At 40.2% G+C, this 17,330-nt stretch overlaps 1 protein-coding gene across 6 annotated transcripts in view; it reads right to left on the reverse strand.

The window, feature by feature from the left end:
• CAMTA1 (calmodulin binding transcription activator 1) overlaps window positions 1-17,330 on the reverse strand; it is a 2,488,613-nt gene that overhangs the window by 2,293,368 nt on the left and 177,915 nt on the right. The gene's annotated exons all lie outside the window — the stretch shown is intronic.

Genomic DNA, 17,330 nt, shown 5'->3' on the forward strand with positions numbered 1-17,330 from the left:
TGCATGTCTGAGGCCTGCTATTACAGGCTGTGTGTGTGTGTAGTTTTAAACTGCCATTTTGACCTGGCAAATTAAACCTTTTGCCAAACCAAAACCTTCCTTTTTCTAAACGTCATCCCTACGGTAGGCACAGGACAGTCCAGAGGGCAGGTTGCAAAGTATTTAAAGACTGAGACATGTATTATTATGTTTTGCATGTCCTAGTAGTACAAAACCTCTCAAATTTGTTTTTCACTACTGCAAGTCACTACCTCTCTCATAGGATAACAATTAAGTTACCTTATTACATCGAGTGAGTGTAATTTCCAAATCAGAACAGGTAAACAGTTCATGTTTGGTTTCTTTGTAATTGCAGTGAAAAATCCCAATTTATGATGAAGTTGATATTTAAATTACAATGTTTACAATTTTGAAAATGCCACCTTTAGAAAGTTGGCCTTTACCTGCCTCTGCCAATAGGTGCCTGCTGCCATTTTCTGGGTCACATGAATGGAAGGAGTTGGACTTTGTGTTTTCCTCCTAGACAGCCACACCAAATAGGGAGCTTGGGTGGACATGGACGAGCCAGGATGGAAAAGAAGCACAGGCTTCCAACAACCTTGTCCCTGCACCTGGACTTTGCCATCTGTCAGTCTACCCTGCCAAGTGGTGCCACACCAGTCCTGGACCCTTAGAAGTTGACCTAAGGTGCTCTACCAACCTCTCTGGATCTAGCCATTGTCTCTGTTAAGTGGTGCAGACTGGAGCAGAACTGATACATCGCTGCTGCTACAGGGATTGGACCCGTCACAAAGACCCATAGTGCATAACAGCACATCGGAACCACCTTTGGTGACACATTCTTAGGACAGGCCCTCCAATCCTTCATTGATGGCAACCTCAACAGTGATGCCAGATGCCACATCACAGCCTTGCAACTCTTCGGAACCAGCGCAATATCATGACTTCATGATGCATCTTCGATGCAGAATTTCACATTGCAAGCCCTCGTCAGCAGGATCCTTGGCTATGGTGTAGGTGTTACATTGCAAGCCTCAATGCATCTCTGAATCAATGCATCGATTCAGCTGCACAGTGCATCTCTGACACTGATTCTCACAGCGTGCCCCAAAACCAGGATTTAAGGTACTTTGTTCAGTGGGACTATCCGGAAGTCTGTTGCCAGCCTGCACTCCATAACAGTCGGCTTGAACTTGTGAACCTGCCCTGGTCCATCGCAACCAGATATCAACAAGCGTCACTTTATGCTTTTTGCCTCTATTTTCACTATAATGTTTAAAAATGCATGCCTCCAGTTATTCTGATTGTGCTTTTTGCTGTTTGGTCTTTATTTTTTAAAGAAGGCTCTATTTGTCTAACTTGGCGTAGGATCCTTTTTGCGCGGTGTTTTTCAGTTTATTACAGCTTGAAGTGTTGCACAAATATTTTACACATTGCCTCTAAGTTAAGCCTGACTGCTCTCTGCAAAGCTGTCACAGGGTTAATCACTGGTTAACTTAGGGTTGGTTTGTGCCTCACTCTGAGAAGGATTGTGGTTGCTGCTTGACTGGAGCTGACCCCAGTATAATGTTGTTCTCTCATGAACAAAGTTTGTAGTCTTCCATCCTCATTCCACGTTCCACTGGGTCATCTCTGACTTTGGGAGATTCTGGAACGGAGACGGGAGCGGAAGGGCAGCAGTTTATCCTGTTCGTGATATTGTGTGTCACCCCTCGTTATTACTACAATAAACTCATACGTGAACATACTTACCATAAAAGAATGATATTTATAGAATTGGCGACGATTCAGATGTACTTTCTATGAGACTTACGTCCAGATCGCAGCAAGTATCTTTGTGGCTGAGTGAATGCTGCGGTTACTATCATCATTCAGCTTTCAAAACAGTTTGTGTCGCGTACAAGCCGAGGACGCTTGTTTTTCTGAGCGGAACATTTATTTTTTTCTTTGGAGTGCATGCCTTTGTGGTTCGGACTGCGTCACTGTGAACCGGATGTTTAATCGGTATGTGCTTAACGCACTGTACGTCGACGTGCCGCCTTTTTGGATGACGTGCTGTGTGTTGACGTGCCACCATTTTTGATCGGTTTGAAGCCTACATTTGAGTGCCTCCATTTTGAATGGGATATCAAAACTTCTGTTGCTTATTCTTGCTTTTTAGTCTCAAATCAAAACTATTGCTACTTGTAATCTGGTTTACTGCCTAGATTTAACCATATTTTCTTTCTTTTTCTTTTCCACTGGGGACACTTTTTCAATTTGTATATAAAATGATTCTGTATCATAATGGCCTCACGTAACATTTGGAACTTGTCACCTCCACAACCGTGTATACCAGTTTCAGGTTTACCAATCTTAAAATGGAAAGAATGCCGTGAGTATTTTACAAACTATATATCAGCCATTGATGATGAAGAGGAACTTTCAACTAAGAAGAAATTTTAAATTCTCTTACATTGCTTGGGCCCTGGTGGGCTGAATTTGTTTTAACAATATAAATAAGAAACAAAGGCATGAAGGTCAGAGAAATGTGTATTTGAATGCACTTGAAGATTTTAATAACTGTTATAAACCTACAATTTGTGGAGCAGTAGATCAATATTAATTCTTGCACAGGAAACAAGGCAAGGAAGAACTGGTGGAAGATTATGTTTCTGCATTAAAGAATTTGGTTATTACTTGTCGGGTCGGAAACCTGCATGATGAACTTATTTGTGACCAGATTGTTATGCAAACATCGAATTCTAGTATTCAATAATTTATGGGCCAAAGGAGAAAGTTCTTTGCAATAAATTATTGACATTGTGAAAAGAGCAGAGTTGACTGGAAGATGTGCCAAAGCAGCGCTCTTAGTGGAAAGTAAAAGTGATGAGGTGATAGTAGCAAGAGTAAAAGGAAAGAAATCCACGCAGGAATACAACAAGAAATGTATTGGAAAAACTGATGTAGATCGGAAAGGTTATAGAAGTGAAAATAGAAGGAAATGTTATAGATGCAGTAGTGCTGATCATCTGGCCAATGATAAATTGTGTCCAGCAAGAAAGCAAAAGTGTTCAAAGTGTGATGTGAAAGGTAATTTTCAAAGTGTATGTCAAAAGTAATGTGGAAATTGCATAAATGTGCTAGAGCTGGAAAACACTAGCTCTTCGGAGGAAAAGGAGTTGAACATTTGTGTACTATGTGTAGATGGGGTTGATGATAACCATGTTTTGCTCACTGCTGAAAAGGATAACAAAAGGAAGAAAAAACCCATGTGTGAGATAACATTGGGGGGTGAACATACCTATAGAAGTTGATTCTGGTTCACCATATACAATTGTAAATAAGGATGTGTGGAAGAGAAAATTTAAATCAAGTTTGGGTAGTGATTTATGCATGCCAGACGTAACTGCTGTTGGGTTAAATGAAGATGAAATTTCAGTACAAAGATAGGGAAACTTTAGGTAATTTGTATGTGGCTGTCACGGGTCCCTCTGAGTTGGGGTGAATCAACCAAGCAAATTATGAATGGTGTTAGACCCAAATAACCTTAAGCCAGTTTAAACAATTCAACCACAGTTGAGTATTGGTAAAGTGGTATTAAATGCATTTCCAAAGGTGTTTTCTGGGTGTATTGGAAAGAGGAAGGGGTTTAGACATAAGATCTATTTGAAAAAGATGCTAAACCTCATGTGCACAGAGCAAGGAATATTCCCATATCTATTAAGGCATGAAATGAAGTTCCAGTTACATAGATTACAAGAAGAAAGGATAATTGAACCTATTGAATCTTCAGAGTGGGTTGCTCCCTTAGTGGTAGTGAAAAAGGCAAATGGAAATTTGAGATTGTGCATTAACTTACGAGAAATTACTAGTAATATACATATAGATCAGTTTCCTCTACCACACATCAATAAAATGTTATTGCGTACAAAGGGATTGAAACGTTTTTCATCTATTGACTTAAAAGCAGCTTATCACCAAGTTCCGTTACATTCAGACAGTAGAAATTTGACCACCTTTATAACACCTTTTGGATGTTACAGGTTTAGGAGAGTGCTGTTTTGTTTAGCATCAGCGGCGGCCATGTTCCAGAGATTAATGCACCTTATGTTTGAAAATGTGAATAATATTATGATCTTCCAAGATGACATTCTCATTAAGGGTAAGTCTAGAGGAGACCATGATCAAACCCTATTGCAGGTACTTGATGTTTTAGCTAAGAAAGGGCCTACTGCTGAGTAGAGGAAGTGTAAATTTGCTTGCAATCCCATTACGTACTTAGGTCATATTGTGTCTGCAGAGGGGATTAAGCCAAAGGAAGAACTTGTGAATGCCATAAAAAATGCACCTAATCCCCAAAACAAAGATGAAGTACGTGCGTTTTTAGGTTTAGTAGAGTTTTATTCTAAGTTTTTTAGGAATTTGCTATGAAAACGTATGACTTAAGGCAGCTACTCAAAGCAAGAAACAAATTTGTCTGGTCTAATGAGTGCCAACAAGCATTTGAAATGCTCAAAGATGGCATTTATAAAGCATCTCCTTTATATGGTTTTGAGCCAAATCTTCACTGTATCATCACCACGGATGCCAGCTGTAGAGGAATTGGAGCTCTTCTGACACAGAGGAATAAGACTGGGCAAGAAGACACTATTGCCTTTGCGTCATGGTCATTGACCGTGTCTGAAGAGAAATTTTCAGTAATTGAATGTGAAGTGCTGGCCTGCGTTTGGGCATTAGAACATTTCTGACAGTATGTTTGGGGTAATAAGATTTTGTTGAGAAGTGATCATAAGCCTTTTGCAAGAGTATTAACAACAAAAGGTCTGTAAAGAGCATCACCCAGATTGGCAAGAATGTCATTATGTCTGTTTGAGTATAAGTATGATGTGCAGTATCTGCCGGGAGTGAAGAATGTTGTAGCAGATTTCTTAAGTTGCATGCCCTTGCCCACTGAGTACATAGATGAAGAAGTGGGTGAGGATTTGTGGGTTGCAGTTGTGGAGGAAGGATGTCAAGGTATTTCACATGACAAATGGAAGGTGGAACAGGAACGCGATAAGATTTTAAGGAAGGTGTAATGTATGATCACTAAGGGGTGGCCACAGAAGAAATTAGTGGACAAAGTTCTGTTGCCCTTCTGGGAAGTCAACAATGAACTATCTTTTGAGGATGATTTGATTGTTAGAGGTGGAAGGGTAGTACCTCCCGCAATCTTAAGATCTAAAATGTTGGAAATATATCATTAAGGCAATTTAGGAATTGGAAAAACAAAAAAACTGAATGAATAATTGGTATTGGTGGCCTGGTTTAGTAAAGAGGTAGAAAGGAAAGTTAGAGAGTGTATATTATTTTAGAGTGCTGACAAAACACAAATGACACCTAAACCACCTTTACTTCCCATTTCTTGTCCCAACATGGCACTGAAAACAGACTAGCACCAATGAGGACAGAAGAGGTTGCATGGGAGTAAACTCTGGTGCAGGTGAAAAATGGAGTGGATCAGGTAGGAAGATTGTAAAACCAAAAAGGTTTGAAGATTACTGTTAGTTTAAGTTTTTAAGATTTATATTGATAATGCATACCCAATTTGATAATTTGTAGAAATCTGTATATAAGAAATTTGTAAATAGTAGAAGAGTATACATGTAAGTGGGGTAGTTTTGTTTGGCTATAAAGGAGGGAGATATGTAGTGTTGTTCTCTCATGAACAAAGCTTGTAGTCTTCCGTCCTCGTTCCACGTTGAGTCATCTCTTGCATGGGGAGTTTCTGGAACAGAGACGGGAGCGGAAGGGTGGCAGTTTATCCTGTTTGTGATATCATGTTTGTGTCCCTCGTTATTACTACAGTAAACTCATACATGAACGTACTTACCGTGAATGAATGATCTTTACACCCAGTTAACCAACAACCCAACTTCTTACACCAACTTTAAAACACCAGCCAGGCCCTTAAGTCTCTACAGTAGAAGAGTGATGCTACTCACATTGTAGGCTGGTGAGAGGTTGAGGACAATGTAAGCCTGCTTACTAAAGCTTGTCAAAGGTGATGAGAGGGTTTCACTGATAGTTGTCAGTGCCGACTATGAGCAACAGAAGACACCTGAAACTTCCCTGAAAGTCATGTAAGACGTGGTCCTGTTCAACTTACTCAATTGGTTCCCTGCTAATTTCCATTTCCATGGTTGTACTAAACGACATGGGTCAAATAGTGGTCTGTAGTCAAACAGCACCTGGGTGTACGCCTATTATGTCTTCAGTATTCGGGAAATTATATTGCATTTAATTGAATCAGCAACTGTTCTGCTTAGAATGGAAGAGTTTGTTTTCGGGGTGATATCAGCATCCAGCTATAACTGGATCCACTGTAGATGTAAAAGTATTGTTTCTCCAACCTAGACTAAGCTAGCCATTTCTTCCTTCACCACACGTTTGATGGTAGTACATGATTAATAAAGAGTTGAGTGGTAACATTGGTAAATAATGTACTCTTGTAGGAAAGTAGCCTCTTTCTAGTCTTGTTACCCCCACTTTTGGCCTGTTTGTGAGTACATGTCAGGATGTTTTCACTGCCTCACTGGGATCCTGCTAGCCAGGGCCCAGTACTCATAGTGGAAACCCTATGTTGTAAGTATGTTTGTTATGTGTCAATGGGATCCTGCTAGCCAGGACCCCAGTGCTCATAAGTTTGTGGCCTATATGAGTTCCCTGTGTGGTGCCTAACTGTCTCACTGAGGCTCTGCCAACCAGAACCTCAGTGGTTATGCTCTCTCTGCTTCCCAAATTTGTCACTACAGGCTAGTGACTAAATTTACCAATTCACATTGGCATACTGGTACACCCATATAATTCCCTTGTATATGGTACTGAGGTACCGTCCAGGAGATCCCTATGGGCTGCAGCATTTCTTTTGCCACCCATAGGGAGCTCTGACAATTCTTACACAGGCCTGCCACTGCAGCCAGGGTGAAATTATGCCCACGTTATTTCACAGCCATTTATCACTGCACTTAAGTATCTTATAAGTCACCTACAGGCTAGTGACTAAATTTACCAATTCATGGATTTTAAGATGTTTGATACCTGAATCTGAAAGTGTTCCAGGATGTCCCAGTGGTTTTTCTGTTATGAGGGAATCTACTTTTTTAGCTTTTCAGAGTAAAATATTTTTGGAAGACATTGAATCCATTTTCTGCAAGCACATATTCCAAATTAACGAAATGTGGTTTCCAATATCACAGAAGGAACTTTCTTCAAAGTCAAGTTAAGTTCAAGCCCACCACGGATTTTTAACAGTTTCCCATACCTTGTCCAGTCTTTCATCTTCCTTTGGGACATTCTGATGTATTGTAGCCCGCCCATGTAATAATTGACAGGTCTGCGATCTTGAGTCGTGAAAACTCAAATTTATATTTAATATTCATTTTTTTTTGCAAGTGATATACCTATCTAGATTATGTGCAGGAGGAAATATCGATTTACAAAATTGCTCCCTAAAAAAAACCATTTCTGCCCAGAACAAACTCAAAAGAATCTCTATATTAATAAAACTATAAACAATCAGTTTTAGAGGCAATGCTAGCTAGCAATATTGAATGAGATTTTGACAGGCAAAACACGTTTGGGGTAAAAGACTGCAACTTTTCCACTTATCTTGATAGATTTTCTTCAAGGTGTGGGAAGCAGTCATTAACAAAGATGTACATGACTTCACAACAGAACGACGAAGAAGTGACCCTGCAAAAATTAGCCACTGCAAAGTGGCATCCACAGCATCAAAGCAAAAACCACCAAACTCTTGTAAAGTCAGGAACTATACAAAAGCTCCATACACAAATATACATCAATTTAAGACAATAAGCACACGCACCAGCTGTAACACAAGCCTCCTCCATTAACCTAAAGTAAATACTCTATAGAAGCAAAAACAACAGAATAAAATTATCCAAAATCTTACTTTAGAAAAATCTTCAGAATACTGTAACAACAAGAAACAAAGATAGTACAAATAGCAGTCAGTGGCAACCTTGACAAGCAAACAACTACAAACAATTAATTTTCTTACCTCAGAGCAAAACAATCTGCTGATCCCCTAGAGAGATGGGTTAAACATTTTAAATCAAACATAAAAGATACCTTAAGAAAACTAATATGTGTCTACATTGAAACAAAACCATAAATGTAGTTCTGACAAAACTAAACGAGAAAGGGCTAAGTCTGTAGGCCTGGTTTTGGCAAGTGGGCAGTTGTTTTTGCAAATCTAGGCAGTATGCAAACAAACTGGCAATATATAAAAAAATCCCGAATGACACGTGAACAGACCAATGGATGAAGAAGGCAGACCCAAAGGCCTTGTATGTAAATAAGTATGCATTTTTGTTAGAAATCTTTTGGAGAGCATTATGCTTAAAAAAAGTGGGAAGAGAAGATACAAATCATTGATAGTTAATTTTCCATTTATGGCATTAAACTACTACAAAACACTTTGGGCCTGATTACGAGTTTGGCAGATGAGAACACCTGTCTGCCAAACTCCCAACAGGGTGGCAGCCACTGTAGTGGCGACCTCCCCGTCGAACCCATTATGAATTGCCCGCTGGGCCGACACCAAGATTTCCACCTGTCAGCCCACCAGGGAAGTGGCGGCAGCATTGTCGCTGGCTCGTACTTGAGTCGACAGCAATGCTGCCACCCACATGGGGCACCAGCACCCTCGTAATGCGCACTGTTTGCACCTGTTCTCTGCCAGCCTTTTCATAGCGGTGAAACCGCCATGAAAAGGCTGGCAGAGAACTAGGTCGTAATCAGCAAGTGCTGCCCTGGCTGATTGCAACCTGCACCCGCTGTCAGCCTTTCAGGATCATCGATCCCAGCGAAGATGGCGGTATCCTGGCAGTCAGAGCGCGAGGGTCATAAATGTGGCGGATGTACCATCACAGCAGCGGCGGTCCAGATCGCGACTGAGTCTGGCGGTCTAGTGACCGCCAGACTCGTAATTAGTCTCTAAATGCTAACTCTCTGGAATAATGTAATTCTACAATATTACCAAAATAAAAAATGAAGAGAAGAGTTAAAAAGAAGGGGTGTCTTAAATGAAATACAAACTGCAAGTTTAGTTCATATAACTTCAAGAAGGTCATTACATCTTCCTGGCCATATTGACCACTTTTAGAACATCAAGTTTTCATATGGCAGTCAATGCATGGGCATGAATGTTTCATCCAGAGTACCACCCTCAGAGCACTCCTGGACCTACGATAAATCAGAAGAAGGACTACCCTGCTGTCTGAAGAACCTGAAGGCAGAATTGACCATCTTGCCTTGAAACCAGGACCCGAGAAGTGGCTCTAAGTGTCAATTGGCTGACCTCTTGCTTGATCTAGAGGGACATAACATACTTCCATAGGCCTATTGTCTGCAAATGCACACCTGACCAATAACAACAGGACCTACATTAGACTGCCGGTCTCTGTTGCAGTGATTCTATTCCCCAAGTGGTGCCCCACATGTCCTGGATCCTTGGTTGATGTTAGAATTTACTACTTCTGTCCAGAAATTGCAAGCTCTAGGACTGAAAAACATTTTGCAAATGTTTTGACTGGAAAACTATGGGAGACCTGTACCTCCATCAAAGCCGCAGTTGTCGACATTGAACCTGAGGTTGGCCTGAGCTTGCTTGCTAGTTTGCCCCACTGAAGGAGAGCTGACTGAGAAAGATTTCTAAGTCTGAACGTATAGGGCTTGATCGAGACTGACGTCACCCAGTAACCCATTGACTTTGAGGCACAGGCTTCTTACTTTGCCCACTCACCATTTTCCCATCTTTGACAACGGCCCGTTAGAGACCACGCTTTTCTTGCAACCCATTGTCATGGACACCACTTCATATCTAGCTTGATCTGATGATTTGTCAATGACAACTTTTTCTATATGAAAGTTTCTAAGTTAGAAGGTAAATTGTCCATTGGGATGAACCAGGCCCCTGTATACGACCCACAATCCATCGTGGTCGGACTTAACTTTTGATTTTGACTTGGTGTAGTACAATCAGGTAAACACAATTGATGCTTTGTGCTTTTTGGTGCTTTTTTTAATTCGAACTTAAAAAAATTATATCTCTGGTTCTACTTATTTGATTTTTGTGGTTTTAATGTTCCCCTATTGATTAAAAGTTGCTCTATGTTTCTAAATTGGTTTGGGATTTTTCTTCTGTTGTGTGTTCCCTTTTTTGCTCTTTGAGTACTAGATACATACTTTACACATTGCCTCTAAATTAGGCCTGACTGCTTTGTGTAAAGCTGCCAGACTGTTAGCTACAGCTCTATTCAGTGACTTTTGTGGTTCACCCTGACAAACTAGGTGATTATTCTTTTAGTTTGATTTTCACCTTTCTCAAATAATACTGCTATTTCTTAGGGTAGACTTAATATTAAAAGTAAGGGTGGGTGAAATATTATGTTCTATCCAGGAAATTGGTGGTATTTTGGCCACTCCACATTATTCTTTAGTGCAGAGATCTAGTCAAATTCCGTCACTCGCTGCATGGCAGAATTTTTCCCCCATGAAGCTCCAGCATTTGCTGGTGAGCATGAGTGGGATTTGGCATCCACTAGTGTGGTTTTCTTACATGGACATTCAAGTAGATTTTCTATTTGAGTGGCAGCAAAATCAACTCAAATGGTCTCCTGCTCTGCAGCAATGCATAGTGCCATTCATTCTGATTTTCAGCGCTGTTCATGCTACCAGCACTAAATTGCAATACAAGCTCCATATTTTCCACCCCATTGGCAGAATTCCGAGGAATCTTGCAGAGTTTTTCTGTAACACCGTTGAATGCCAGAGTGAAACTCCATGAGTTCCTGCCACCCCTACCTAAAAGGTATTCTAATTTCACTTTTTTGTTGTACTCACTTGAAGTAACATAAATAATATAAACACAGCTGTGAAAAATATTGCTTCCTTGTGTGTCTGCACACTGCAAATCAAAATATTGCATTCCATTATTGCTGCAGGAGGTGTATATGTTTTTAATGTAGATTTATGGACCACGCTTCTCAAACAATATTTTGCACATTTGAAATTATAGTATAGCAAATGGGATTACAGGCTGTTTCAAAGGAAAAGCAAGCATCATTATAGATAATTACAGTAAAACCCAGACCTCAAGGAAAAGGCAGGTAGGCCTTTAAACGGTGATTGCTTCAAAGACTGCTGTGCTTTGTCAACAGACACTGTTTTTAACTCAGACATTCTCTAGTGTGGAAACAACAATACAAGCCCGAGTGTGCTTTTGATAAACCAGAGCATATTTGAAATGAATTATTTAAAATTAATTTTGTAAAATTGATTTCGATCTTGAAAGTTACTGTAAAGAGCAGCAACTGCTATACAGGATTTTAAAAAGCTTTTAAAAAAAAGAAATACTAAAGATTCCTGAGCTCCATTAAAAACTCAATTTAACGTAAAATGTGATCTGATCTAACATAAAAGAAAACACAAAAATAAAAAATGTCATTTAAATACTATGCAAACGACCAGTCCTCGAAGGAAATCAAAACTGGTGTCTTTGTTGAACATGTACAATTAGTAAATGAAACACCCCAGAAGGCTTGCATGATATTTACATAAATGATCAACAGCATGCAAAATTTTTATAGTCATATTCCAATGATGCAAACACGAGCCCTAATATTCCTATTTATATTCATCAACCTTGTCCTCTGCTATCTTATACCCATTGCACAAGAAGTCTGGATCAAAAGTCTATGGTACTAAGCACGTGTGCATTACTATGTTCATGTGTCTATTAAGTAGAGAATCCACCCTTTTCAAATAAACTCACTAAGGGCAAGTTGGACCTTGCTGTAGCTTGATTGATTAAAATGGGATCTGTGTGGGCCTACTGCCAGAGTTTGCCATTTGCATGAACTATTTGCAAAAAATAAATAATGAAACAGTGGGCTTAAAGTTGTATTCAGGAGCCAGCCAGCAGCGCAGCAGAATGCCTGAGTTTGGGAGTATTAACGCAGCCTATTCTTGATTCCACCTCATTCCATCTCTCTCGACCACTCTACAATACCGCCTTCTTCAGCGAGTTGTATCAAAGGATTTTACCCGTTCTGTGTCTATGGGAAAATGATGTAGTACATACGGCCCTTTGTCTCACTCTTAGAGGTTCTTTTACATTTCTGCTTTCATCCTTTGGTGCTCTTTTATTCCTGTTTTCCTAGCTCTATCTTCTTCCTGCTTTCTCCCTTTGTTCTTGTTTTCTAATCTTTCACTTCCTCCTTCTTTACTTTTACGGGTTTCTTTCTCTTGCTCTGGATCAAAATCGGGTTTTTGTTGATGACCCTAACATAAAAGGACGCACAATTACTTACAAAGGTGAAAAAAGTAGCAAGGCCTTAATTTAAATCACAAATACCTAAATAACTTTTAAGTTTAAAACTTTAGAGTCCATAATCTTCATATTTTCTGTTTCTTACCAAAGTCAGAGCTAAGACACTCTTTTTGGTAAATATTTTGCAATACATACTCAAATCAGCTTTATGTTACAAAATACAAATCTCTATTTTAAGGCTACATAACAAGTCACCCATAAATCTGTGAAGTAATGTGGCACCCTATATATACTAATATTGCAGGGTGCATTACCTCCCGATTGTATTGAGGAATGAGGGCCAGGCAATAAAACTGAACGATTTCCCCCATTCAAATCTGTAAAACTCAGCATGAGCAACATTTTCCAAGATTTTCCTAGGGGAATTTCGTGTGTGTGTGTGTTTGGGCTGCGGAGGGGTGATGATATCATCACAATTCTTTTTTTTACCTCGAGTTGGAAGCAAACGCTGGATTCCAGGCCTAAACGGCAGGAGGGCCTAAATGTCTTTATTTAATTTAACACACCAAAGTATAAATCAGTGAAGCATACAAAAACTCGGCACCTAAGCACCGCAGTGAAAGTAAAAGCGAACCAGCTCACAGCAGAAACTAATATAGTGTGGAGAACATTGCTTAATTCATACATAACAGGGAAACGTGCAGGGCCCTCTGTTTTTCGTGGAAGCCCTCTGTTAGTGTTGCAGAATGCCGGTCACTGACTATCAGAGCTCCCTTGGCTTTTTTCCACTATCCGTGCACTTCCTGTCTCTTGCAGGTTCTTTCTCACCCTGTGTTCTCCCTTTTTCAGTTTTTTCCTATCCCTCTAACTCCCTTTTATTCTGGGCCCAATGTCTGAGAAACAAATGATCCCCCCGGTGCCCACATCCTGTAACTACCAGCAAACTTGGTCAAACGGAGGCAGAAAATGGGCCCGATGCACAAAATGGGAGATGCCCCCACAAAGAATTAGCTATGAAAGGTGGCCCACTTTTGCAAACCTTGGCAGTTTTGAACATCTAAAGGGAAGTTATATAGGTGATTTGAAAAATGTGCAAGACTACATGCAATTGCTGTTCATTCAGGCAGCATATGTAGTAATATCATGGAAACCGTTAGTAAAAACTGGCAAACCAGTTCATAAAACAGGCCCACAACCAGACAACTCAAATCCTTCACACTGACCTGTCAATCCTGCCCATATGTCACTGCCAGATTGCCTTGTCAGCCAGTCCAAATTAAGCAGTGACCCAGATGAAGAGCACATCCATTGTTAAGTGTGATCCCAGTATTTTATCTCAGCTGTTTTTTAAGGGCTTTTAAGGGCCCCATGGCATGGTGGTCTCTCTTATTCTATATATCACGCCTGTCTATTCCACTTCTCAACTTTTCCCCCACTCGAGTGAAATATTAAGGATTTTGGAGCCTTTAGCAGAATATAAATCATCTGTTTGTGTGTGCTTCATTTTCTGAAAGTTTAACATAGTTTAATATTTTTGGTATTGTGCTAGCTTCATTTAGGACAGAACAGGTAACAAAATTCAAAATTGTTACAAATGGTAGGCCCTAAAATATCTGGGCACCAAAAACCCTTAAGAGGGCACTGAGGGAATGGCACGGGTACAGAACAAATAAGCATGAACTGGCATCTGTGACCCCGTAATGGTGGCAGAAGGGAAAAAGTAGATTGTCTGATTAGAGAAATGACAGAAAAAGTTTAAACAATAATAAATAACTTCACAATGTTACAGAAAAAGAGAAAGCAGGCACATGAGTCACAAAGTTGGACACAAAGACCTCAGCAACACCAACTGGAGACTTACAAGTGATGTCCCCTTCAACTGAGTTGCTGTTTCGCACAATTAATTTCAACTTCCTATTGAAGCGGGGTGTTACTTGGGGTGGAGGGAATAATTATGAACACCACACCCTGTTCCCAGACAGAATGGTTCTCCTGGAAGCTAATGACAACCTAATGATGGCTAGGTTGAAGCTCACACATGATTGGTAAAGTAGTGTCTAGGTATTGGCTAAAGACTTTTATGCCATATTTATACTCTGTTTGCGCCGGAATTGCGTCATTTCTTTTCGCAAAAATTTGGCGCAAGCTTAACTCCATATTTATACTCGCCCACCCCTGGAGGACACCCATGGATGGGGGGACCCATCTATGGTGAGTGCAGGTAAGTGCAGGTAGGAATTTCTTTAAATTTATTTTAAGTGGCATAGGGGGGCCTATCTTGGGGCCCCCTACATGCCACTGTGCCCAATGGCCATGCCCAGGGGACAGAAGTCCCCTGGGCCTGACCATTGAGCAGGGGGGCACGACTCCTGTCTTTGCTAAGATAGGAGTCATTTCCATGGGGGTAGTGCGTCATAAAATGACGCTAGTCAGGTTAGAGCCAATATTTTTTACTCTAGCCTGACTTGCACCATTCTTTGGTGCACAACCCCCAGTCTTCCCTTCGCCTCCGCTGCCCGGTTACCGTCATTTATTTTGACGCTAACCAGGCCGCAGCGCCGGCTACCGTCATTCCATAAATAAGGCGCCCGGCTGGCGGGTTGGAATGGCGTTAGCCGGCATTAAACTTTTTGACGCAAATCTGCGCTAGCGCTGTTTGCGTCAAAAAGTATAAATATGGGCCTAAGTGTTTTTAACGCGACGCCTATTTTTCAGCAAAACAGCATCGATGATTTCACTGAACCGAACCCAGGCAAGCTGAAACATGCACTGATGGCAACCAACATAATAACATACTAAAACACTGCTGTTTTATTTAGACAGCTTATCGTAACAACAGTTTTACCTCCTGAATAAAATATATCTGCTGCCCAGTTTTAATAACTGCACATGAGGGGGCCTGGAAGCTACTGCTATGTTTTGTATGTTGTCACATAATTGCTTTATATTTTATGGACAGGTGAAAGAATGGGCTGCAAACTCAGAAGCCTCAGTGTCATAGGATGCCCAGTTTGAAATACTCAGGGTTGGCAAATCAACTACTATGCACATATGCACAGATTGTTTTTCTATTCCGACATACAGTCGCCATGCGATGCTTATTCAAGCACTAGTGACCAATTAAAGACGCCCTCAGGCAGCCATTAATGCACTCGCTATGACAGCAAAATACTTAATTTTGCCTCTCAGGGGGTCTAGAGACTCAGTAAGAAAAGAAGTAAATAAAGATTTTCAGCAGAGGGCGATTCAACCATGCTGTATCTTTATATCCTGTTAAGTTTCACTCTAATCAATAAACGCGAATTGAAGTTCAAGAAAAGCAGCACAAATATTTCTAAGTCTCTGAAGATTTCAGATCTGCGTTACATGAAGAAAACTTTTAAGAAGACACATCTGAAGCTATATGTGAGAAAATTAACATTTTAAGTGGGCCTATGCGAGATCTTAATTACTCTGGAGTACTATGAGTAATTTTGTGTTTACGTTTTTTGACACAAAGTTAGTGAATTATGTGATTATGTGTAATTATGAGAGATTTGCCACACAAATCCTAACACAGGAGCATAGGAACAACAAACTTATCAATCATTGAGTGGCTGTTGCCGTTCTTTTGCACTTATCGCTATTTCCTTGTGTCCATTTTAGATGTAAAGATGCATTTTGCAGACGAAAATACTGGTAAATGCTAGGTTACGGTCCTCGTGTAATTCTGCATAGTCTTGCATGATTTTGCTTTAATTTCTCGTAATTAAGCTACTGTAAATTAAGCAAGTAGCACCCACCACCTCATTTAAGTCAATAAAAAAGACAAAATATGAGTGGATTGTATTATTAAAGTTTTTTTTTTAAATCTTACCTGCTGAAGGGGGATTTCCAATTCGTTGGCTATTTATTTTCAAAAATTGAAGGGAAAAGGATTCCTATGTGCATCTTTTTGTAGTATACTATTCAACAAGGGATGTGCGACAGTGCTTAGCTAAGTGACTCGCAAGTTCATAATCATTTAAAAAAGAAAAACATTCTGCTGTACATGAATTGCACAGCAATTTTTTTTTTTTAAAGTGTCATTCTCAGCATCCACTATGTCAGGGGAAACTTCCTGCTGCTGCAAAGGTTTGTGGGTCAGTTGGCACGCCTTGGCCGCTGTCCCCTATGAAAGTTCCACTATGACATAAACTTTCCCAACATCCCTCTCATTACGCGCTGGAAATGTATATTACAACTTAATCTGAACGAGGTACGGTGTCCGAATCCTTCCCTGAGACTCAAGCACCATTCGGGATCTCCAAGACACTACCAAAGCCTCAAATACTACTCCCTCCCCACACAAACACAACCACATCTTGTCCCCACCTGATTCCATGCAACACAAATGTTATTCTCATTTGACTAGTATGTTCCATAATTCATGGAAGCATAGCCTTGGGCCAAAAAACTTCCCAGCGGAGCACGCCACAAGTAAATAATTTTCACTTTGGCAGTTAGGCAAATTCTGAAAACTTCAGTCTGCTTTCCCATTACAAAGTTCCCCAAATCATCCAAATTTGCAGGCAGAACTCTTATTTTTACCCATTTCAACATTACTAGAAAGATATATCATGGCATCTGAGCACAACAGCTTGAATACTGAAATAAATTGTACTTTTCTAAGTACATTTTCAAAACCAAAATTAAGTTCATAAATAAAAGTTCCATATATCACCATGTAGAATCCAGAGTACTCCAAGGGGCAAGCACTTGAGCACATATATAATACATGGGTACTGAAAAAAGAATACAGGTATGTACTGAACGTAAATCTGATACAAGTCGATTGGCCTTCAACATGAAGAAATTTGTCTAGGCACCATGCAAATCCACTACAATGAGGCTATGTCCCCTGTATATTAGTGTATGGTTTGTGCTAAATCATTCGTCTCCTACTATTCAGTGGATGGTCTGAGGCAGAATCAGAATAGTAAGGATTTATCTTTAAACTATTACCTTCTCGACTTTAACTTACATGACTTCG

This window comes from Pleurodeles waltl, chromosome 6, assembly GCF_031143425.1.
Source record: "Pleurodeles waltl isolate 20211129_DDA chromosome 6, aPleWal1.hap1.20221129, whole genome shotgun sequence".
NCBI classification, from domain to species: domain Eukaryota; kingdom Metazoa; phylum Chordata; class Amphibia; order Caudata; family Salamandridae; genus Pleurodeles; species Pleurodeles waltl.